The sequence below is a fragment of the Leptodactylus fuscus genome, chromosome 3 (assembly GCF_031893055.1).
Source record: "Leptodactylus fuscus isolate aLepFus1 chromosome 3, aLepFus1.hap2, whole genome shotgun sequence".
In the NCBI taxonomy this organism is placed as follows: Eukaryota; Metazoa; Chordata; class Amphibia; order Anura; family Leptodactylidae; genus Leptodactylus; species Leptodactylus fuscus.
The window spans coordinates 174231704-174256969 of record NC_134267.1 but is presented as its reverse complement, the minus strand read 5'-3'; the positions used below and the strand labels follow the sequence as shown (position 1 = coordinate 174256969).

Sequence of the window (25266 nt, the reverse complement as noted above, 5' to 3'; positions counted from 1 at the left end):
TGTACTGTATAAGGTACATGTTATTTATTCAGCCATACTATTAATGTATAGTACTGAGCAAAAGTTTTAGGCAGCTGTGGAAAAATGTTTTAAGGTAAGAAGAATGATTAAAAAATAGAAATGTTAATAGTTTATTTTGTCATTTAAAAAAAGAAATGTAAGTGAATTAAAAAATGAGAAATGTAAATAAAGTCAATATTTGGTGTGAACGCCCTTTGGAGGATGTGTCCTGGGAGTGATAATGTGGCCTACACAAAGTCCTTATCTCAAGATCATGCAGTCTGTCTGGGATTACATAAAGAGACAGACGGATTTGAGCTAGTCTACACCCACAGAAGATCTGTGGTTATTTCTTCTACGTGTTTGGAATGACCTCCCTGCCGAATTCCTTCGGTGTGCAAAGTGTACCTATAGGAATTGATACAAAGGTTTTTCAAACCAAGTATAGGTGTGATTTAGATTTCTTTTGTGTTCACTTTGTTTTAATTAAGAAAAATTAACACTTAAAATCCTTCTTACTTGGCAGCTGTCTCCCCCCCACACACACACACACACACCTGCCTAAAACTTTTGCTTAACACCTCTAAGTCTAGAGGTATATAATGGGTTAAAGAGCATCTGTCAGCTTTCCTGATGCGTTTAGTAAATACTTACATTCCAGATAAAATATTATTTGTGGCTCATCTTTCCATATACCTTTGAGTTATGCTGTTCGTCCATTATGTCTAATAGAAATTTATGACTGTACTGACAACTGGGTGTGACTAGCTGGGAAACCGACATCTTGGTCTATCTGCAGCGCCACAACGGTGCATTTCCAGTCACATGTTCATTAATAAAAAACGCTTCATATACCGGATAAAATCCACCCTTTCATTTAGTGTACTTACTTTCCGGACACCCTGTATGTTTATTTTTGGGATATTCTCTATTTTGTTTCTTTAATTTACAATATTTTTCTTTTCCATATCATTTTCTTTGTCATATCACATCTTTACACCATGTAGAATTATGTTGATGTCTCTGTACAAAAATAATAACTTGTTAGTTTAACAAAAAATAGACAAATTGCAAGCTTTTGGGACACAGATGAAGACAACAGAACAGGCTTTGTTGTAAAGTTCTTTATTTCACTATTTCTGATGATAGTGTGCATTGTGTATGTTGATGGCGGGCTCCATATCTTGTTATGAAGATGATGCGACTTTTTGATCCGCTTTGCTATGATCCAATTAAAACTTTGCTATTAACATTGAGTATTTTCCTTGCCAGCCTTTCTCTTTGACCTCTTTCCTTGCTGAATAAACTCGCAGTGTGCATTTTATACTGACAAGCAGCCATTCTGAATCCTTAATAGAACGCTTGTGACTTTGTACGACATTTGCAATGTAATACTGCTCTGAGGTTATGATGTTATGCATATAAAACGGAACATACCATTAGTAGGCATTACAGGGGGTTTGCTCCCAAATGACATTATTTTACTGTACGTCTGCGGCTACCGGATAAAACGACAGCCTAACGTTAATGGGGCTGTGAAATCCATCTGTCATATAGCTACTTGGAACACATCATACACTGTATGAGCGGAGAAAGATATTTTTTCTTCTCTCGCATTCCTCAGGCCCCAGACATGAACGCCCAATGCTTCCTGGTAGGTTTTTCTGACTGAGGGGGAGGGGCAGTGCATTAAGCAACGCAAGCTAGACATTACAGATAAGAGGCTGTACAGCTACAGTATGTTCAACAGACTGTTTTCTTCTGTAGCTGAGTGATCAGTGTCTATTATAATGCTGCAGTGACATACGGATCTATAAGCCCTTTTATTTAGCATCTAATAAATAATTGACACAATGCCTTGGGTGGTCTGTACACAGTCTGCGAGTCTGAAAAATGTGAGAGGTAAGTTGCTTTTTGCATTTTGCACAACTGTACGATAGACTGTAACATTGAGCAGAGTGGCCATTGAGCAGCGTGCCCAGGATAGTGATATGTGTGACCACAGAGGGCACAGATCTGGGCACAGATTTACATCTGCTACTGAAAAAGTACAAGCTTTCCTGCAGCTGTATAACACTTCAGCTGTCTGGGGGAAGCCTGGGGGGACTGCAGGCCACTGTGTAATACTAGCAAACCTTAAACAACCCGTCTCGTTGTATGCTATAGAAATTCAGCTTGGAAAGGGACAGGTGCATGTGACGGAAAGGGTTAAATAAGACATTCAAAGCTGCTCTGTCTTTTTAAAGGGGAAGGACATGTAAATGCATTGGTGCAAAATGTGTTTGTTCTATCCAGGGTTCAGATCTCTTCTCTGCGAGGTTAAATGGACTGCTACTGCCTATAAATTATGTATGACATGTTTAACTGGGTCTCCTTATAAGGCTTGTACTATATTTCAGTAGTGTGCGCTTCTTGCCAAGTTTTAAAGGTAGGAACGCCCCATGTGAGGATTGTCATGTTGTATGGTGTGTCGCAATGACAACAGCTAGAAAGGGACGGTGACAATGCTTATTCCTTATAACATATGTGATGAGATTAGTTAACAGCTGGTCCCACCAGGGGGAAGAAATGATATTTTGGGTATAGTTTTCCTTTAATGGAAAGGCATTTTTACTGCCCGCAGCTTATTTCTGGGCATATTCGGTGACTCACAGGTTTGTAATGATTTTTAGGGCCGCTGGTTACCTTTTATATTGTGATGGTGAATGTTTAGAGGGTAATTGAATTGAAGAGGTTAAGTACAGGATGGGGAAACCATAGCAGCCGACTGCATTGTGATGAAGAAGCTAATGTATATAATATAAGGGATTGAGGATCTGTCACCGGTGCTTGGTCTTCTTATAGAGGTGGTCTTTAGGAGAGGTTTCATTGTGTCTAAAGCCTAACTCAACTAAAAGTTCACATGTAACAACAGTTAACATAAGAACAGTCAACTCTTCCTTGTCAAATATACTGAGAAGTAGGAAGCTGAGATATAGGGAACTGTATGATGGCCTCCTCTTACTGCCTCTGACTTGGTGAGAACGTTATAGTCACTGGAGGTTATCTGCCTCCGTAGGGTTTGTAACTATATATTGATAACTGAACACGCACATTGACAGCTAGAGCAGCTGTCAGGGTAAAGGTCCCAGCAGACAGTTTACTATATCTCCGCTTTATGGGTCACCATTAATGTGACACAGAAGGTGTCAGATAAGGGGGGGTAACCATATTCACACTTGAACTTCATGTTTAGATAAGATGGTGTCTGAGGGCAGGATGTTAAGGAGCAGAAGGAGCTGAGCACACTGACGTATAGCTTTGTTGGAAAAAAAGCCTGTCTAACATACTATAAATTGGTATTATTGTATTGTTAATTGAACTTCCTTCTTGGCAATCCAGTGGGCGGCCCTGACAGCGATTGACAGCCTCCATCTATGACAGTGCATATAGAGGTAGCTGTCACTTACTGATAGGACTGCACACTGGACTCCTATGCATAGAATGAACAGGGATATAAGCCAATAAATGACAAGTTATTCTGGATCTTTCCTCACCAAACTGTATATTAATCTGTTCATCTCCTGCTCCATGCTAGGCTGTCCACAGGCAGGACTGACTATATGTACCATCTCTTTTAAAGCTGTTCCTTTGGTGCATGTGTAAATTATTTGTCTGTCTCTAGTTTAGCTCACACTGCTTATTTACATCTGACATCAAGTAATAAAAAGGATGTCAAACAGCATCAAAGAATAAGAGGTTTTCATGTTGCCGTTGCTACCCTGTGTAATTATGGACTACAGATCTATGCCTGAGACTTGGCAACTTTGAAGCTATCCCTTACAGACAGTCTGATATAGTTTAAAGGCATATGACAGATCATTCTCTAGCTGTCTATTACAGGATTGCTTTCAAAGAGATGCAGCCTAATACCGAAGGGTCGAAACTAGTAAACAAGGAGAGACATTATGGTTATTAAGTGTTTCCCTTTAAATTATTTTATTCTTATGTAATTGGGTTAAAAAAATGGAATAAAACAAATCCTAAGTGAGTCCTGAAATAGCAATTTACTGTATAGATGTATGCCATGAGAAGGATACAAAGTATGTCTTTACATTAAGAACATTATATTAGTAATAACGCTTCAGTACCTGGATCTTCCTCAGTATATTAAACAGTATATGTTATGGTTAGAAAGTTTGTAATATTGCACTATTGTACTTTGTAATGTACAATAACAACCAATGTTGTAATGTTTCAGTGACAATTTAGTCCCAGGGACTATAAAAAAGCATTGTTTGTTTCCATACTTTACATATAGAGGCAGAGAGGCATGCTTAGGACAGTACAGTATTCACACTTGCCCTGTCTGTGGATGTAAACAAGCAGCACCAAGCCAGAAGCCATTTATAAGTGACTACTAGCCCTGTGATAAAACTGGTATTGTGCAGTAGTCCTCTATGGGGTAATAACTGGCCACAGCTGAAGTATGGTAGTAAATGAGAACAAGTCAGCAAATCCAGCAGGACAATAAACCTTGCGGGATCATTATATTGGGAGACATATTACTCTATAGTAATGTTTAATATTGAGCAAGCCTTATTTTACTAGCCAAGCCATAAACTTCAGATGGCCCCTTCATATTTACACTTACGGTATTGTTTTCTACAAGGTTAGTTTGAGATCAGTAACAAGGGTCTTCATGCTAGTCTTGTTCATAGGCAGTATATTGTACGGAAGTTAAAGGATTAGAACAAAAATATCTGGTCTCTTCCTAAAACAGCACCAGACCGATTCATGGGTTGTCTCTGGTATTGCAACTCAGCTCCAATGAAGTGAATTCGCTGAGCTGCACTACCACATACGAACTTTGGGCAGGTGCGGTGCTGTTTTTGGAAGAAAACATCTATGTTCTTGCATTCCTGAACAACCCCATTAAGTTAATATGCAATACTAGACATAGTCCATGGACTAGAATGGTGCTTCTATCAGACAACAGCTTAAAAAGGTAGTTATGAGAGAGCGCCTTTAAGTTTGCCAAGGATATTTACAGTAGTGTCAGGCTATCTTTTACCAAAGAAGCTCCTTATCACCATACCACCTATAGAACCATTACTTAATACTACCCTTATAGGTAAATCAGATGGCCATGAGACCAGCTCTTTCAGGACCACTTAAACCAGTGCATTTATGTTCCTCCTCGTACTAATGTCCTACCTTTCAATATTCCCATTCTACTGGATACCTCCTTCCATGGTTTCATAAACACCCAGCACCCCATCAATTAGATGTTCTTAGCAGCTGATACGCAGAGAATGGAGCAGGAAGCAGACAGCTCTGTTCTCTGTATAGTGGCCAACGCCTTTAAAGGGATAGTCCAGGGTCATGGTATAAAAATTATTTGCCTCTTTTACAATGAAATGAAATAACATTGATATGTAATATTAGTAATATATTTTAATTTGAAATGGGAATTGATGTCCAGATACCAGAGCCCCTTTACTGCCCCAGGAATCCCCCCCTTGTTCTATCATAGGAAGCCTCCTGATCAGTCAGTAACATGATAAAGGGGCTGGCTGCTTTCCTCAGGTTATTGGCTGAGCCTGATGAAGGAAGGGGGACAACTTTTCAATATTGTACCCCAGATCTGATGAGTACTTTAGTATTCCTCTTTTTTTTTTTTCTTTAATTCAGTTTTATTTTTAATGTCCAAGAGAAAACCTTTAGGAGACCTGGCAGCGTATGTATGTAATGCATAATGTGCTAAAATAAAAGAACTGCTTCTGAGCTATTTTGAATGTTTATTTAAGAAGATAGAGAGTGAAAAAAAAAGGTTTGGCGGAATGTATCCAGACCAGACCTACAATTTTGTGTGATTGTTTTAACACTTCTCCAAAATAGCTCATGAATACTACTTGGGAAAGTTGAGCTGTCAGAGCAGCAAATGATGTCATGCCCCAAATTCTCTACACTGAAAACACTGGCTGGTGGCAGCGAAGGGACCAGCTGGCCTTTCATAGCTGTAGATTTCCCTTGTCGTTTTATACATCACTGTAGCCCTCATTCCTCAGCTTACTACGCACAATAGTATCCATCGTCTAACAAGTATTTTCTAGAAATCCAACTATCCTATTCTGCTTAAACTGTGATAAATGCTAATTGAAAAAGAACTCAAGCAGGGAAGCATGAAGTACCCAGGGCGCATTATTGAAAAAAAAAAAAAAAATATTTACTAGATATGCCCCCACTCTGATGCTGGGGAATACAAGTGATTTTCACCTTGTCTCTGGCACTTGTATTATTAAACACCGCTATCACTTGCAGTCAATGTGGGTGACAAATGGTACGGGTAACATAGCTAAGCACTGGCCAAATATATTAGAAACTATGTGGACAGAAAAGGCTGAGGCCCCACATTGCAGAAATGCAGCTTATTCTGTTGCAGATTTTGCTGTATTTTTGAGACAAAGGCAAAGAATGGTTACAAAAGTTATGGGAAATAAATAGGAAGGTCTTATACTTCTACTTTCTGCTCAATCCACTCCTCGCTTTGGCTCCAAGAGCAGCAGCAAGATATGCAACATAAAAGGCTGCGTTTCTGCAATGTGGGACTTAGACTAGGCCCCTTGTTGTAGATATTCCAGTGTTTTAGGCAGCTGTGGAAAAGCTGGGTTTAAAAAAAAAAAGCACAAGATGTTAATTTTAGACAAGGAATTGTGAGCATTTTCCCTATATATTTAGATAGACGTTTAACCTTAGCCTACAATACTATTATACCTGTGACAGAGAGCACTGGTACTACATATGGATTACTGATAACTGGATGTATAATTGGGTATGGTTAGCTTGTCAAGTGATAGACAACAATTTATCAAATGGAACGTTTTAAAAAGTTGCAAAATCGGCATTTATTATGCTTACTTATACAGCACCATGATATTCCACAGCGCTTTACAGACATTGACAGTCACGGTCCCATATAGGGCTCACATCTATATCCCCTATCAGAATGTCTTCGGGGAAATCAGAGTACCCGGAGGAAAGCCATGCAAACACAGAGAGAACATGCAAACTTTTAGCAGATGTTGTCCTTGATAGGATTTGAACCCAGGACTTGAGCACTGCAAGGCTGCAGTGCTAACCATTGAGCCACCGTGCTATCATGATCACACACTAGGAAATAGGTGGCATAAAAAGTGTGGTAAGATCTCAGGACTAATGTATTATTACTTATAGAGGCATCAAATGGTTTGCAACGTTTGATAAATTTGGTCCAAATTACAGCAAAGTTCCGTGAAACTGATTCCGGCTTATTCTTTCAGTACTCCTGTAAGGAAAAGGCTTCATTTTTTGTTCTATTTTGGCACCTAGTAGCATGGGCCCGTAGCTGTATTATAATGCCCTTACAATAGATAGAATTATATTCTTGGACTAAAGATTTTTTCCACAATTATGGAGTCATTGCTATATCTGAAGCATTCTGCACTTTTACTTATGTATTGCTTTCTTTGCTTGTTTTTTTTTTTTTTTTTGCTCTTGTCCTGGGTTATGACACAATGGTCTTCTTCAGCCACAACTGCACAGCAGGCCTGTGTTGTATCCCAAGACAGCAATAAGCAACTCAGCGAGATGACATTTATCCACTGTGAAGAATCACAGAAGAAACCCACAAAAGAACAAAAATGAAATCATAAAAGTTGCAGGGCAGTGTGTTCAAGCCAATAAACTAAAGTCAACTAAACTTGGAAAATCTATATTTTCATTTTATGTCCTAGCCTCCTATTGCTCTTGTTAGTTGACTGTCTCTCTGTGCACTAGTTTACTCTCATAAGTCATTGTTACAGCAACCCATATGGAATGATAAGATGTTCATGTCGCTATCATCTTGTGTGACAATATCATTAAACAATGGGTACATAATCCTTCTACTACACAGTATTGCCTGTATCCTAATAGCATGTACACATTTAGCATGTATTTTTTAGTATTAACCCTACTTTCCCACCATTCATACATGGATATTATTACTTCTATTGAAGGACGTTTAAACAGGAAGCTGTAAAGATGCAGCTGGAAACCCCCGGGTTGGTAAAAGTGTGCAGAAGCTGATCAGATGGGGAATGGCTACCGTCACTTCTTCTATTTCATTATTCATTACACAAACTAAAGTAGAAATAATAGAGCCAGGATTGTGGCAAGTAATAGTAGGACGCATAGTAAAATCTAGACTAAGGGTCCCATGGCACCAGAGCATGATTCAGAATCCAGCACACATACATACTGTACATATAATATAATGTATAAACCTATGCTCAATTTCACACACTGTACAGACAGTATACCCAACAAAGACAACCTGTTTCTTGAAGATAACCCATGTTCACATGCCCTATTAGTATAAAAAGACATCAAAGACTGAGTCCTCCACCCAGGATGACCCTATATGAACGGAGAATCTCTCTTAAGCAATTAGGTAGGGATCACACTACCGTTGGTGTCTGCACAGAAAGTGCCCGTTTAAAAAAAAACAAAAAACGGACACCTATCATAATGGACACAAATGGACAGTAACTGATGGCTATCAGTTACTGTCCGTTGCCCATAGGCCTCAATGTTAAAAAAAAAATGGACACTTGCTGTCCGTTTTTCAAACAGACAGAAAAGTCCTGCATGTAGGATTTTTTTGTTCGCTTGAAAAAACGGACATGGTTGTAAACGGATACTAAAGGACACAAGATAAAATCCCATTGAAATTAATGGAAATTGTAACGGACACAGCTAGTGTCTGTTGCTAAAATCCTGAATGGACAGTAGCTACGGACACTGCTGTCAGACACCAACGGTCGTGTGAACGCCCAATTATATGTATGTTACAAGGACTGCCATGCACCAGATTGGTCACTAATTAATACTATGTTTCCTCTGCAATGACCGCTGTAGGTCTCTTACCCCAGCAAAATTAGCTGTGTGCCAGATGTGTCTAGAGCAGAACTCAGGGTGATCTGTTGACTACCCAGGGACTCAATCTGAAAGAGTTGTTTCCACCCATTTAATAAAATCTAAAGCTCTTTAATAAATCATTTATGTTTAGCAATACATCTCTGTGCCACTACAAATCTGTTCACACTTGCCTTCTGGCTTCTGTTCATATATCAGAACCATGACAGCTACTTACAATATCACACGTATGCTTACATCTGATTCCAACAATTCCTGACAGGTTCCATTGACTTATATACTATATTTCGGGTCTGGTCGACTTCTGTCAGAATTTTCTAATTTTTCATGGCAAGAATAGGTGCTGAAAACTTCACTATTTTTGCTGCTAAAAATACTGGAACTGCTGATGGAAAGGGAAAAACACGTGAACAAAGCCTTGGTTTCTGGGAAAATCTGTTTACTATGATTTACCTTATAAACCACAACAATGGGCAATAACTAGAATTAAAATAAATATATCTTAAGAAAGTTTACATAGTAAAAGATATTAATAAGTTATCCTAAGCATAGGCCAATGTAGTGTCAAGACACATAACAAAGACAGCCCGAGTCAACACATATATGTAAAAGTAAGGTTCAGTTAGGTTCTTCTGTTATAGAATCGTATAGGACGTTTTTGTTCAGCGGAACATAAGCCCAACAATGTCACGTTTTGGGCTCCGCTAGTGTTCATCATTTTAAGTATCCATCATACATTGGTCATGTGTGAAAACGTAATTGCCCCTAAATGTAATCCCTGCCATCTGTAGTACTGTTACATCAACTATGAATGGGCACTTCATATTACTGGGAATGACTCAAAATAGTTCTGAGCCAATAAGACAAAAAGTTGTCTTACTGGGGCCACCGATTGGATAGCTACCATATACAATAAGCCAATGTCTCAGCCTTTAATAGGCCTTGAAACATGACTTAGATTGTAAGTAAGAGAAGAGTCTCATCCATAAGGAAAGACAGTCATAAGAGTCCTGTTTGTCTTATGTTATTTTCCAAGGCCTGCCACAGGCTATCCAAAAGGTAACACTAGAAAGCCAACCTTTGTCTTCTTGGATTAGAGCTAATTTGCATTCTTAGTTATGAGACTCTTTTCGAGTTATCGTATGAGGACTAATTTGCATATTCTAATTCCCATAGAACATTGCCTGATTTATGACTCCCTAGGCCAACTTGGCAGTTTCCACAAGGAAAAACAGTAGAACCCCCATTAATGTCTTCCATTTACACTAATGTGGCATATAGACCGTTGTTCTTTAAAAAAAAAAAAAACTTTTTAAGAGACCATATTTTTATCATACCATATTTTTTCACCTCACTATATACATATATATGTGTGTATATATATATATATATATATATATATATATATACTGCTGTGATGAAATAATGCCACTTGTTTAAAGTATATAAAACGCTAGTATGAATTGTACCCAGTAAAACATATGTCTGTTTATTTGGCAATCCTGCCACATAATATTCAGAATCATCTTATCCCAATGATATCATCACAAATGATTTTATGCTTCATGTATGGTGTTACTCTTGGAACAGCCTTTGAATTCATTAACACTTGCAACGGTGAGACTCCATCTACACTATGTACTGTTTGTCCTGCACTCTGAGATGATGTCCATAATGCAGTCCATTTCCAAAGAATGCGCTTTTTATATTTTTACTTGCATAATATTATAAAAGCTATTTTGGTTAGCTTAAATAGCCCATGCATTCCCATGTGCAATGTCTGAGGAACAAGATGTACAATGAAATGTGACCTTCAGCTACAAGTATAAATTGTTTCCACAGAAATCTGCAAACTTCTGACACCAAAATGGACCTTGTTTTCACTTATTGAAGAAATACATGAGAAGACAGCGTGTAAAAATATATATTTTTCCCATTGCTAAATAGTTAAAGGGCACCTGAGTTTTCATGAAAAGTTTAAAGGAATCCTATCATTCAATCACAATTTTTTCTCATTAAAACATCGGAATAGCTTTAGGAAAGGCTATTCTTCTCCTACCTTTCATTGTCTTCTCTGCCGTCGTTCGCTTGAAAATCTGTTTTTTGTCGGTATTTAAATGAGTTCTCTCACAGCACTGGGGGCGGGCCCCAGCGCTCAAACAGCACTGGGGGCATCACCAATGCTGCTAGAGAATTCTCCAGTGCAGGCTCCATCTTCTTCTGGAACGAGGTCTTCACCGCGTCTTTTTCTGGCGGTGGCTTGTAACTTCTAGACCTCGGGCCTAAGGCATGCCAACTGCGCATGCCTGCTGGCCACGAGTGACCGCTTACAACAAAAGGTAGGAGAAGAATAGCCTTTCTTAAGGCTATTCCGATGTGTTAATGAGAAAAAATTGTGATTGAATGATAGGATCCCTTTAAGCATCTGCAGGGTTTTGGTGGTCAACTGTATAAGCTTTCATACATGTTATCCTATCATGTTTTCAGCTGATATCCCCATTATAGCCACCGCACATTTTACATTTGTCTCTGAGGCAGAGGGTATGTACAATAAGAAGCAGTCTGCCCCTACCCTAGCCTCTATCACTACTACTGGCTTGTTTAAGTATAATTCTGCCTAGAGTAACAATACAGTACAATGGAAAACAAATAACTGAAAAGAGCCAAAGTGTTTATATTATAGGAGATCCAGGAACACTAAACTGCAAATATAGGGCAAATACATGCAGGCATGATGCAGATAAAAAGATCCTTGACACAAAAAAAAGAGTGAACTATGAGCACGGTCAGTAAAACTGCTTCTGTCTGTGAATAATATTTCATCTATAACCACGCAAGCAGCCAAAAGTAGATGCAAGTACATGGAAGATTTTTCTTACATTGTAAGCTGTGAGATGGGCAGAATGTTCAGACCAGTGCACAGAAAAACAAGTTTGCAGATGTCTGTGGAGGCTGTGAGGAGAATCAATCCATCCCCTCACCATTCTGTGTGAAGACAGACCAGTCCCACCTCCTTCCATTCGCTGTGATCTTACATCTATGGACGGGACTTTCCTAGTAACAGGGAATGAACTGCTAATTAGCTAGAAGAGAGACACCTAGTGGCAGGAGTGTTAGAGACGTTTTTCAAGTAGAAAGCAGCAACATTTTAATTACAGTTCATTACAAATTTTGGTCCAGACTCACACGCCAATGAGACTAAGTTGTCTGAAAAGTTAGACATTACATATTATTACTTCTCCCTTTAGATATAACAGGAATTGCTACTAGCAAGTTATAATTATATTTTAAAGCAAAATTAAACACAGAAAATCCACAAAAGATTAAAAATATTCCAGCTCGTCTTCCCTTCTTTCCCTCTTGTCCTTTGGTTCCATTTTGTTTCATATTACAATTGGAATGGAGAAATGTATTAACAGATCTCTATGTGTCTCTAGAGATTAGCCATGGCCCTCCTAACATTCCTGAGAGTGACTGTAAAACAACCAGCTGGAGCAGAAACCTCCCTGCTGTGCCATTTCTGCAATAGGATCATTGAGCCCTGTCTCTTTGCTAAGTATCTACCGATAACTAGGCAAAGATGGATCTAATCCCCAGGAAATTAAGGCTAGGAGTACATAGTGACTATAGCTGCAACTTCGGTCGCATGAACAAAGATAGTCAGGTTGCCTTGCGACACTTTCAATAATGTTAGTGGATGTATTTGTATTGCAACCCCTACTGTGCTATGACCACAGCTTATAGTCACAAAAAGTTGTGCAATATTTGATTTTGCAAATGTACTGCATAGGGTACCAATGTGAATCCATTCACTTACATTGGCGTGACCAGTGATCTTTTGTTATACCACTGAAGTCATGGCCATATAGCCTTAGCAAAAATTCATTGTTTTATGCAGAATTTCTACAAGACTGTTTGTGTCAGTGAAGGCAACTATTTTTCTTGTTTTCTTGTTTCACTCATTTCTAGGTTTAATGCACCTTTAAGAGGTCTCTCTGGACAGAACCCAAAACCCAATGCTAAGGCAGCTACAAAATGCCTTAGAAACTGAGGCTGGTGGGTACATTCGGTGCAGATTAGTGTACGCAAGCCCTTGCAGTCAATAGAAATCTAGCAGACTCATTTTATTGTACCTGTTCCTACCAGCTATGAAGACTTATTGACTGACATTTATTTTTAGAGCATCTGATAGAATACACACTTCTTGTGAAATTTGGATAATTTTTGACCCTTTGATTTACAGTGCCAATATTTTTGTGTACACTATGTTCAGGCTGTGATATTGATAGTGGTGCATTTCACTTTTTTTGCAGTAGTTGGCAGCTGACATTTTCACAGGATGTCCCTGCAAGATATTTCTTGTACACAGTTTATAGTAATAATGTCGTTGCTAATGTAATTAGACTCCGTATGCAAAGGTTCCTTGCCTCTAAAGACAGCACAATAAGACCAGCACAATAAGTGGGCACTGCAGGGCAATGGCATGTGCTTATGGGATAATCATATACAGATGTGCCCTCCCTTACTTATCCTCATGGCTAGACATGTCCAGATATGTGTAGTCCAAGAGAAACAGCTTTTCTAAATACAACACGGTTTTATAACAAGTTATCAGAAAGTGATATGCTATTTCTATGTGTGACCACTAAGTGGTTGCATTGTACACTGCAGCCATTCAAGGGTGTTGTTGTGATATTGTGTTGAATTGTTTTCAAGACAAATTGAATATTTAACCAACTAGCACATGCATTAGTTAGGTGGTTGGTTGTGAATTACGGTTTGGGTGTCAGCCCTAGTATAAATTTTGCACCTGGTTCTAGAAACTTAAAAGTACCTTTGTAATTGTGCAGTGAATATACTAAGCAGCAGGATTCGACTGAGGTGGTCAGGGTACTCAGGAAATGAGGACAGAGACCCCTTACCAAAAGTAATGCACCTGATTTGGCTTAACACTTTGCATTGGAGCCAAGCATATTATGCAAACTTTTTCTTTTTAGAAGTCTTACACTTAAAGAAAATCAAAAAACAACAAGTCCAGCTCTTTACATAAATTAATAGGTGTTGTTCCACTGATTATGACACAATTGGATTTTTTTCTCTAGCTCCCACCATTCCCAAGCAATCAATGCTGTTTGATTTGGTACCTGATATGCTATTTAGACTGTGACTGACTGTTGTGTCAGGTGGGCAGTTTCATGCAGAAAAAGGCGAGGGGTGTGACTCTGAATTCTGACACTGGCTGCCTCTGATTGGGGCTCTGAATCACGCCCCCTGTCTGACCCCTGAGTTGCACATGAATATGTATGGGGGAGCCAATAGAAATAGCTCTTGAAGGCCATTGAAGCTTATATTGTATTCAGTTAGAGTTTGGAGCCCCTTTTAACAATGACCAGATGATCATAAAAAAATGTTGATCCTAAATTGTGTGGTATATCCACTGAACTTCTTACCTGCTACTGGAATAAGAATAGGGTGATACATATAGGGCACAGCTATAGCCAATCTAACGCATTACAGTCATCCACAAGGCCTAGCCTTAAAATATGCTTACTTCTGCTTTAATGTCTGCAGCTTGAAACATCTGCTAGCATAGCAAATATGTACATTAAAAAGTGGTGCCCATTAAATCTGATTCACAGAATGTTCTTTGAGCTCCTAGCTGTTCTAGACATGTTTTATCATCTCCTATATTTTATAATCCTAAAAGGCTTGCAGGCAGGGCAAGGACAAAACCCTTCTGCTGTTGGTTTATTTTCATAACTCAAATGTGTTGTAATGTCGGTTTGTTGCAATACCTCCTGGTGGTATACTTTCAACTGTAAAAGAGGTGGGGATATGGCTTTATACATCACTGCAAAGGCTGCACATTGCCTAGTCTGTTGAGTTCAGTTCAGATCATGTCTCCTGAAGGGCATTAATAAATTAAAGACTGTGCCAGGAAGGGCTTTTACATGGTACATGTTCTGCATTGCAAAACTGGAAAGAAACAGAATCTGTAGTGCTCAGTTGGAGGTTGATCCAGGTATCTAGAAACCTAAAGTAATAACTTAAATATTTGGCTATAAGTAAATATTCTAGGAAATATATTCCAAGAGGAACATGATGTGGGTATAGGACTGGATCTCTTGATAGAGTAGTTACAAAGTTAGTAAAGTTGAAGAAAGATTTACCGGTATGTCTTCAATGCATTGATATTATACAGTGTGCAGTAGAATTGACATACTAAAAAGCCTTATAGATATTGTGCTATAAAATATTTTAGATTAGTAATCAGTCATACAAGAGTCTATAAAATGATCTTTCTGGCCAATATGAAAGACTATTTATTCTTCTGATGTTTTACAATGCTGAAATAGTAGCTGCTATGCCTGATATTACAGTTTACCAAAGCATTATCCATTCTGAATAGGAGGGAGCTGCAGTACCAGGTACAACCACTACTCAAAGTCCAAAGCTGTGACTGGTAGACAATGATATGGACATATTGCTTGGATGACCGGCTACTTCAGAGATACTTCAGGGTGCTGAAAGCGGGGCCCCCACTGGTCAAGTTTTACAACTCTTATAGGGATAAGCCTTTTAGGAGCACAGCAGCATGGCAACAATATTTAAAGGGGTTTTCCTATAAAACACATTTATGGACTATCCACAACTTTCTGGGACCCTCACCTTTCCCTCCCCAGCTTCTGTGTCCCACTACTTACCTGACTGTGACCTGATCGGGTAGACATAGCTCTAAGCTATGCTGTTTCCGTAAATCCTATTCACTTCTATGGTAGTCACAGAAATAGTGTAGCTCAGAGCTATTTAAGAGATAGATGCAGGTCCTACCTCTGGGATATTCCGTACGTGTTGTTTGTTGGAAAATCTCCTAAAGCATAACAATGTTAGAGGAGTAAAGTATAGTTATTATCTTTGTATCTAAATGAGTTCAATCTTCTTTGCGGAATAATTTTTATAATATATCTTTATATGGATTGCAGCTTCATATTTCTTATACCACTAAAAATATATATATTAAATTAAAAATTAAGATATTTAAGAGAATATAAGTGCAAATTGAAATGGAGATATACAGTAAAATCTTTGAGAGAAGACTTTAGGGATATAGGTTATGTATGGATAGGCCAAGAAAACATTTGGCAAAAGCCAATAAGTATTCTAGAACATGGGTGGCATTTACTTACTAACAGGGTAAATGGAATTTTTTAAGTACTAAATTCAATTTATATTAAATGGTCAATGAGCAATAACCTTTAATATTTGGCATCAATTTCTTTTTCAAAGTTATGGGTGACCTTCACATCATCCAAAATTAATGGCAAAAATGGAAGGAAAGGAATGGTATAGCGTGGAGACTCTGGAGAGTCACTGAGGCGTAGTGTGAGAGAAGATCTTGTCCTGTGACTTAATTTAATTTAAGATCTAAAGAGCAGATTGTTTAATGAAGAACCTACTCAGCAAGACTCTTCTGTCGCTACCATAAGGTTAAATAAAATTAGTTTTCTAGGTATATTCCAGGTTATAAAATTATAGGTAGATATTAGCAAATATAGATTTGTGCCAGTTTTAAACCAAACCAAATAAAAGTGATATTATTGGAGTGAAGGGGACATAATTGGGAAGTAAATGGGGCAGTAGGGAACTCTATACCACAGCAAATGCATCACTGTTGAAGGTGTAATCCTCAAATCATACTAAATATAGGGCTATTTTAAATTTCTTGTTATACCAAGTAGAATTAAGATAAGATAAGATAATACTTAATAGTATCACCATGGAGAAATTCAGTGTGTTACAGCAGCCTGGATAATACAGTAATATATTACAAGAAAGAACACATACAACCTCAGAATAGCAGATAGAAAAGATACTAGGAGTTGTAGCAACTAAAAAAGAAAAGAAAGACTTCAGGATCATTTAGTTCTCTGTGTGGAGTGATCTTCACTTAGCCTGATATTGATTATACAGCCTCCAATAGCGCTCCTTCTCTCACTTGGGGTGAAGCAGTCGGTCACTGGCAGTACTGCTGTCACAGTCTCATACATGGGATGGGAATTGTTCTTCAGTATTAAGCTGTGTACCAAGGTTGTATACAGGGGCCATACAGTACCATGTAGCTACTTTGGGTCTACAGGAATGAAAGCCCAGCCTAGGTTGACAGTCTCCTTCATCTTCCATTCACACTATCATGTGCTTTAAGAGTGCTAGCTGTACATTTATTGGCTATCACACTGAACCATTGTTTTCTTATAGCACCATATATAACCATGTATCATCAAGTGTGCTTTTGGATGGAAAAATTCATGACTAGTCCTGTTTCTGCTTGTTTGGTGGCCTGAACTGTATGCGTACGTGGAGGTCATGGACACCACACGGATATACCAAGCCATTGCCATTTTGTCATGCACCCATACTTGTGTATAGTCTTATTCTGACATGTCCTACCAGAGAAAAGATGAGGGCAATTCATGCAAGAATTATGGAGAGGGAATAAAGAAGCAAGTTTCATTTGTCACAAACAGTGTTCTTGCTAAGCTGTTTACTCTGGAAATGAAAATAATAAGGATCCACAAGCTGGATAATAACTCTACCTGTCTGCATAGAGTAAACAGGAGATAGGACTACAATCCCTAACAGGCACACCCACTACTAAAAGTACAAGAAAATATACTACAAAGGGGAGTTTGCCAGAGTGCCGAGACTCCATCCAAGAGTGGATTGACAAGAACTAAACTTTTGTTTACCTATAAACAAAATGTATGCCATATAACCAGCTATAGTCCAAATAATGTTTGACTTTTACCAAGAACATTGCTGTTTTAGCGTCACATACAGTACCATATGCCATTAATGTCTATACATTTTCTTCATAATATCTCATCATATTCTAGTTATGAAATGAGAATGTTGTTTTATTACAGTTGTCACCATTTTATATGGAAATACATTCACTGGAGCTTGAAACATTCCTATTCACAGCAGGACAGTAGTCCTTTATATACGTTTATGAGGTTATGACAGAGAAACATTGGCTTTGTGCATGTGTTTCCTATCCAAAATCTTACTAACAAAGAGTCATACACAATGCAACGGCCCCACCCATCAGCACCAACACAGCCGTCTGTGTATAGGAACTACATCTCAAGGTTTATTACAGTCCAAGGTGAGGAATGAGATACGTGACAACTTTTTTTTTTCTTTTAATTCTGCAAGTTCTGGAACTTTTGTCCCCAACACCTTTTATGTTACAACAGCCAAGTAATTCTTTCCTGGCCATTTTATTTTCTGAAATGGTTAGCAGATTACACATTAGGGAAAACCTGTGACCTTGTAAGGAGCTGTAATGGCCATCATTCTCTTATGTCAGGCAGAAGCAGCTATAAATAAGAATAGAGAGCAATTCAAGAGTTTATATTACTGGTGATTTTTTGATTGTAGTAATATGGTATAATGCAAATCTTATGAATAAAGTACTCGATGACTATAATCGGTTGTTCGGGTGTATCTGTAACTCTCATAGAAGTTAATGGAAAGAAATGCACAATGCCACTATTCATTCTCCATCTATATGCAGCAGCCAGGGGATGAGGGACAACAAGGAGGGAACAACATGTATCTGACATGTATGGCTTATGCACAGAATATATATGTCTAACATGAGAATACTCATTGACATAACCAGCTAGTACATATTTCTGCCCTCATTTACAATTGCAATCTTCATCTTACTTCCTAAATTCTATGCTGTATTCACTCCAGTAGAAAGCAGTCCACATATATTAGGCATGACAATCTCATGTCCCAGAAACTAGCCCAACTGTTATCAAAGAAAACACATTCAGATGGGTTCGATTTTTCCTGTATGTTTGTATTATTTCCCCCTAGATAAGAAGTTCAGGTATATTCACACGGCGGAAATTGCATTCCACATGGCTAGCCACAAGAGGATGCCGCTGCAGTGCACCGACATCTCATTGCGACACTCCACTCTGGATTAGGCTCAAATGAATGGGCCAAATGGGAAGGGAGCCTCGCGCCGCTGACGCTGCGGCTGAGTCAGCCACGGAATGCGCGGCAAGATAGGTCAGCTCGCTTCTTTTTTCTGCTACTAGCTAGAAATCAATAGGAGCCCTTTTTGGTATATAAAACTTATATGCCTTAATAGGGAGGAGGGAAGTCTTGATAAATTGTAGTCTGCAATAAATACAAGTGACTAGAGAGTCATTCAGTTATAGTAACATTGCACTATGTAATAGATGAGACCAGAATAGAGCCGATATTACACAAGTAACTAATTCAAATCCAAATCGTATAAGAATGGATTTGACTGTCAGATTCTAATATCTAACAAAGAAGCCAAATTACCAGACTATACATATTATTTGGAAACATACTATTGTTCCACAAGTAATGCTACAATGGCGGTATCATATTCATAATTCTTACCAAGTAATTACAGAGCTGAGAGACAAAATGTATTTTTTGAAATTAAATATTAATAACAAGTTTTAATTTGTAGTGGAAAGTTGATTTTCTGTTTGCTTTTATGTTATAGTTTTGCATTGTATTTTTAATTTGTCTCTCAGCATGAGAATTCAAAGTCCATATCTTTTCAGAAACATTCTTTAATTAGAATATGTTGTGATGGAGGAGGATTTTTTAAATATTTCGCTGTAGTTTACATCCAGTCTAGTGTTTTTTTGTGATTTTGAAGCTACCTAAACATTGTCAGAAAGAAGTTACTTGGGTCCACCAAATAAAGTGAATCTGGAGGCCCGCCTTTCAATAGCCTCTAGGAAATTGACCATAGTACTCTTCAAATTTGGTTGTCTTGTATGGGACAATTATTGTGTTAGAGTCTGTTAGGCGTGACTTGAAATTCTTGGGCCTCAGTGCAGAATCTGTAATGTGGCCCTTATGTACTTTGTGCCATAAAGAATAGCACCTTTGTGCTCCGTTGGGGTCCAGTGCCTGGTAGCAACTGCTATTTCTACACCCTCAAATGTGCTTATTTGCTTCCATTGAAGTATAGCACTTATTGTTAATATGTTCAGATGAATGATTCATTTATGCAATAGTTTGTCACCATATAGTTGGCATTATTACCAGCAGAACACCCACTTTTTACATGCGGGGATATGCTGCCAACCAGCGATGAGTTATATGCTCACATAAACAATGCAGTCTATGTGAAATAGGTATTTTACCGTTCATTTGGGGGGATTATTTCTTGTGCAAGCTGGCTTTAAAATTCTCTGATAAACAAAAAGATAGAAAATGTAAATGTAATCAATACATAATTGACGTTCGATGGATGTGATGATTGGGGCCCCTACCTCATCCCTACAGCAAATTCTTGATAGTGATGGTTACAGGTGCTAAGGAGTTTAATCCACCTTAGTGTGGTTAGGGTATCTGTGGGAGTCCTTGGCTTATGGGCCAGATGGAAGTTGCAAACTCAATACTGATGCCAGTGCCTATGGGCCCCTAAGGCTCCTGGGTCCCGCTGTACCCTTTGCAGCCCTTCAAGTTACACACCTGCTCTCCAAATTCTGATCCTGTGCATCCCATGCCGGAAATTATTGTCGCTGATGATCTGTGACACAATTGGGCTACTTAGTCATGGATTGTGTGGCTGAATCAGCTGCGGATCTGAGGGACTATCAAGCAGAATACTTTTTTGTCCTGGAAAAATAATTGTCCATTGTTGCCTCCCATTGAAAACAATAGTAGGCAGATTTCAAACAGAATTTGGATCTGATATTGAGGCAGAATCCATCACAAAATCAGCTGCAAATTCATTTATGTGAACCTAACTATATAGTACAGTACTAATGGAAATAAGTTCTCACACAACTGACATACTAGTGCGGAGTTGACTTTGTATGAGCGCAGAACATGCGCTCACTTGATCTCCACCATTTAATCCCTTTTATAAAATGGCTTAGCTAAAGTAAGACAAAGAAACAGACATCATAAATGAAGAGAACTCACAGCGCTACTACAATACATCATTTCTATAGGTCATTTATTTTAATTTCACACCTCTATGACATAAATCCTCCCCACCCCACATTCACCTACCATCAATCATTTGCTTGACTGCTGTCAAAATATTGTCCACTTAAAGAAATAGAAATAGAGAAGTCAAATGTTTGTAAAGAATGGATATATTTTACACATCTGGGTGTTATTAGCTAAAATCCCTTGCTTAAGCATAGAGCGTGTCAGATGTGACCGCTGTGGCTTAGTGAATAACTAATTGCATGCTATCAATGGGGCTACACAGTAGTGGTCTTGTCCCAGGAACACTGCAGAGGCATTTTGTGTGACTGAGCAGTGCTATGAGTACTTTCAGAACAGTACGGTTTTGCACAAACAGTACTTAGAAAGTTAATGACACATATCAGTTTTCAGGACTGCTATTACTGTCCTAGCCTTGTGCATCAGAGCAGATCTCATGGAATGATTTTGCATTATTATCTAGTACACAGCTATGAGGCACTTAAATAATCGCTAAATGGTACAACAGGAAAGATTACTGGATAAATGGATCAATCCATAAAGTTAGTCTAGTATAAAATAGAATAGCAAATAATCTAGAACTAGCTGTGACACCGCCGATACAGAAGTGACATATAGCAGTATGACATGATGACATCACAGGAAAGCATCACTGTATGACGATTCTGAGCATTTTACGTGATATTAATTGTAACACGTGGAAGGTTAACTATGTATTGTACCTACTTAAAAACTCCATCAAAATTATAGTTATTTGCTTACTATGAAGCCAAAATGAGGGGTGGAAATCTTCTAAGTTTGAAAAACTATACAGTAGTGAGCCCTATTAGGGAGTATTGAGTTACTAGAGGTGGTTACTAGGGTTGAGCCAATCTTGACTTTTCAGGATCGATTTTAAAATCCGATTTCCAATCATTTTTCATTCGAACCCGATCTCGATCCCAATTCCGATCCCAATGCAAGTCAATGGGATTTTTTAATTAATCGGAGATCGGATTTTAAAAGCAATCCTATTCACTATACAGCATGGAATCTAACAATTGTTAGAATCCACGCTGTGTAGTGAATCACTAAAGTAGCCAGAGGATTTTTTTTTAATCCTCTGGCTACTTAGTCCCCCCTGGTGTCCACTTACCTCCAGAGATGGCTGGTCCGGTGCCCGGTGCCTTCTTCTTTGCTTCGCTGCCGCTCCACACTGCTCCCTGCCCCCTCCCTGCCAGGTTAGGAGAGTGTGGGCGGGTACTGGGAGGGGAGACGTCACATCTTCCCGCCCTGTACCCACCCACACTCTCCTAAGCCACAAGCCCCGCCTACCTAGCGCTTTAAACACTAACCTGGGAGGCGGGGCAGCAAGGCAAGAAGAAGGAGGGCACAGGAGCAGCCATCTCTGGCGGTAAGTAGCTGCTACAGATGTTAGTTTAGCCTCCCATTCCAATGAATGGAGGCAGCCGGCGCGCAGGGGGTTAAGGCTGTGTGCCGGCTACTTCCATTTATTCCTATGGAACTGCAGCGGAGCCTTCACACTGAGTATACAGCGTATACTCAATGTGAAGGCTAAGCAAAGCATTGTGGGAAAAGATCACCGATCTCGATCCCACATAAAAAGATCGTGTTCGGAATTCCGATGGCAATCGTGAAATTTTCTCGATCACCGTTCGGAATCCGATCTTTTCCGAACAAGATAAGCCAGAATGAAGGATGCAAAGAGACTGTTACTCTGGAGGACCTGTCATGTCTGTGCTTTACATGGCCAATCCATTGATTCAATGAGTACAGTGTAATGCTTAATTTTTCCTGTATTGGCACTGCAGAGAAATTAAACATTTCCCAGCATTGGGAGATCTTATGATCGACCTATCGTTGGAAGACACTTTGAACAATAAAAAGTGTTAAAATTTAAAGTTTTACTTTAGGGTTTCTAAACTCCATTCACAAGCTGTTGAAAAATCGGCATTGAATTGAGGAAATGTTTATAGAATTTAAAGCGATATATATATTATATAGGGCCATGATGCCATGGGCCAGAATCCATGGCATGAAGCTAAGACTCAATAGGCCCCCATTAGCTCCATTGTGTCCAATTCATGTGAATCTAGCCTAGTAAAACAGACCCACTGACTTACATTGGTCCGTTTGTCCATTAAATAAAGGACATGCTTACATCCCCAATGATGCCCATTGTTCCCATTATTTTTTATGCATTTCTTGTGCATGGGCCTTAGAGTTCCTAACAACTTATAGAATTTCTGCTTACTGTCAGTGACTAGACATATACTTTTCTACATTTACAGACTGAAAACCTGTCTAATTGATACATGTAATTATCTCTGTATTATTGTAGCATTCCATAGATATTGGTTCTAGTTCACCCAATGTTCCCTGCCTAGTTAGTACTCCAATGATTATAGCCATGCAGACAGGAGTATGAATAAACTGCATTGATATGTACAAGGAACGAGGAAATATATGTGGAAACTCCTGGCACGTGGAAGCAAAGGATTAACTGGCAACCATATTTATCATTGTTTGGGTAGAACAATTGGCACTGTCAACACTCCTGAGGCTGCCATACAGTATTAATAACACCGTCGCTGGGGATGGGATGGCAATGAACACACTAACAAGTGGTGCTGTGATATTGCAAAACTTTTCATTATGCAATGATGTAAGGGTTTTTTTCCACACAGAATATATATATAACCTATTTTTTGCCTGTCAGTCCCACAAACCTTAATGGAAATGGCAAGATGCATGCTCAACCACTGCTTGAACTGCATGAATGCAAGGAAAAGGAAAGCAAGGATGAGAATCCCTGTTCTAATGATCAGTGGGAGTCACAGTAGTAGCGCCCCCAGAGATTTCACATTTATCACCAATCCTATTAATATGTGATAGATTGGACTACCCCTTTTAAATGTACCTGCATGGATTGTCCCTAAATGTTCAGTATTGTATTGCAGTCAATTGCTTTTTGATAGTGACAGATAAGTTATCTGGAGTATCTGCCTATTATGTAACACTGCAGCCAGTGATTCCTACCATATGAGGACTGGCTCCTTGCAATTCAGGGGCTGTAATAATATGTACTGTCATTTCTATAAAGGTTCCTTTACTGTCATATTTGTAGGTCTCTATATTTCATATGTACTTTATTACAGTGTACCATCAGTATTGCTGCCTTTCTTAAATGAAATCTCATTTCCTTAACTCATCTTTTGTCTAATCCGTCTCGTTGACTTGAAAAAAAAAAGTGTCATCGAGTTAGGGCGGATGTTACCACGTGGTGATACTTCTGGCAAGATGTCACCATTTTGTGGTGAAGCAATGGAAAATGCTAAAAGTAAGATGCCATTTTAAAAGAGAAGCCCAGAGGTGTTATCATAATGGTTTGCATATGACGGGGCCAGCACCGGCATGTTATGGGCTTATACAGCTACTTTTTGGCAGGGTAACAGCGTGCTACAGTTTATTGTATTTCTGGAATCAAATAAACTATTTACGATTTAGCGGCAGCGATCCCTGGAGGTAAAGAGAAGCACTCATAGATAGTTGTCTTTTTACTTCTTCTTGCGGTCTGAAGTTTTTTTTTTATTTTAAGAAAACAGCGTCGATATAGAGAGCTTTTGTTTGTATCCTCGCTAGTTTGAGGTATATTGACAGTGTCTGCTTAGTGAACAGCATAGCTTTACAGTACAGGCTAATACGGGTTTGTGTGCATAGGCAGGAGTGCTTATAGTTTAGAAGGAAGTGAATGTGATAGGTCGGAAGAATGTACCATTTATAAACACCCCTCCTTTCCTTTTATACTCATGTGCGAGATGTAGCAGAGTGAACGCAGGCTGTACACAAGGCAGAGCAGGCTGCGCAGGAGAGAGGACTCAGCCTGGAAGTGATCTGCAGTTCTAGGGCTTCGCCTTTCCATCTAGTGATTTTCCAAGCGCTTCTGCTTCTCTTTCGACCCCCCCTTCCTCTTTTTTTTTATAAAGGGGGTTATTTTATTGGAAAATAACCTAGTACAGCCCACTAACTGCATGCTGCATGTTGGGCAGAAGCTGATGCCGAAGAATTATTTACATCCGATGGATATTTTCTCTGCTTATTGCATAGTAATGAGCTTCTGACAGGCGCGACCTTTCATAAGACAGCCCACATTATTGGCTTTCTGCCCAGAATATTGCTGCAACATTATCTGTGATTGGTTATCTTCCTATCATGCATTGCTTCACAAGGGAAGCTGCCCCTTTTTTTAATAAATCTACGATGGCTGGCTGCAATATGCTACTCTGTAAGTATTTTGCATGG

General features: G+C 38.9%; 1 protein-coding gene across 13 annotated transcripts in view; it reads left to right on the top strand.

The window, feature by feature from the left end:
- The first annotated feature begins 1684 nt into the window (after positions 1 to 1684).
- Positions 1685 to 25266, top strand: part of MBNL1 (muscleblind like splicing regulator 1) — a 140537-nt gene continuing 116955 nt past the window's right edge. For 3 of the 13 annotated variants that reach the window (XM_075268792.1, XM_075268789.1, XM_075268787.1), the window contains exon 1: positions 24781 to 25249. The gene's annotated coding sequence lies outside the window, so the exon portion shown is untranslated. Of the gene's footprint in view, positions 1903 to 24780; positions 25250 to 25266 lie in introns of those variants that run through there. The other 10 variants (XM_075268794.1, XM_075268788.1, XM_075268796.1 and 7 more) reach the window with 6 other exon arrangements.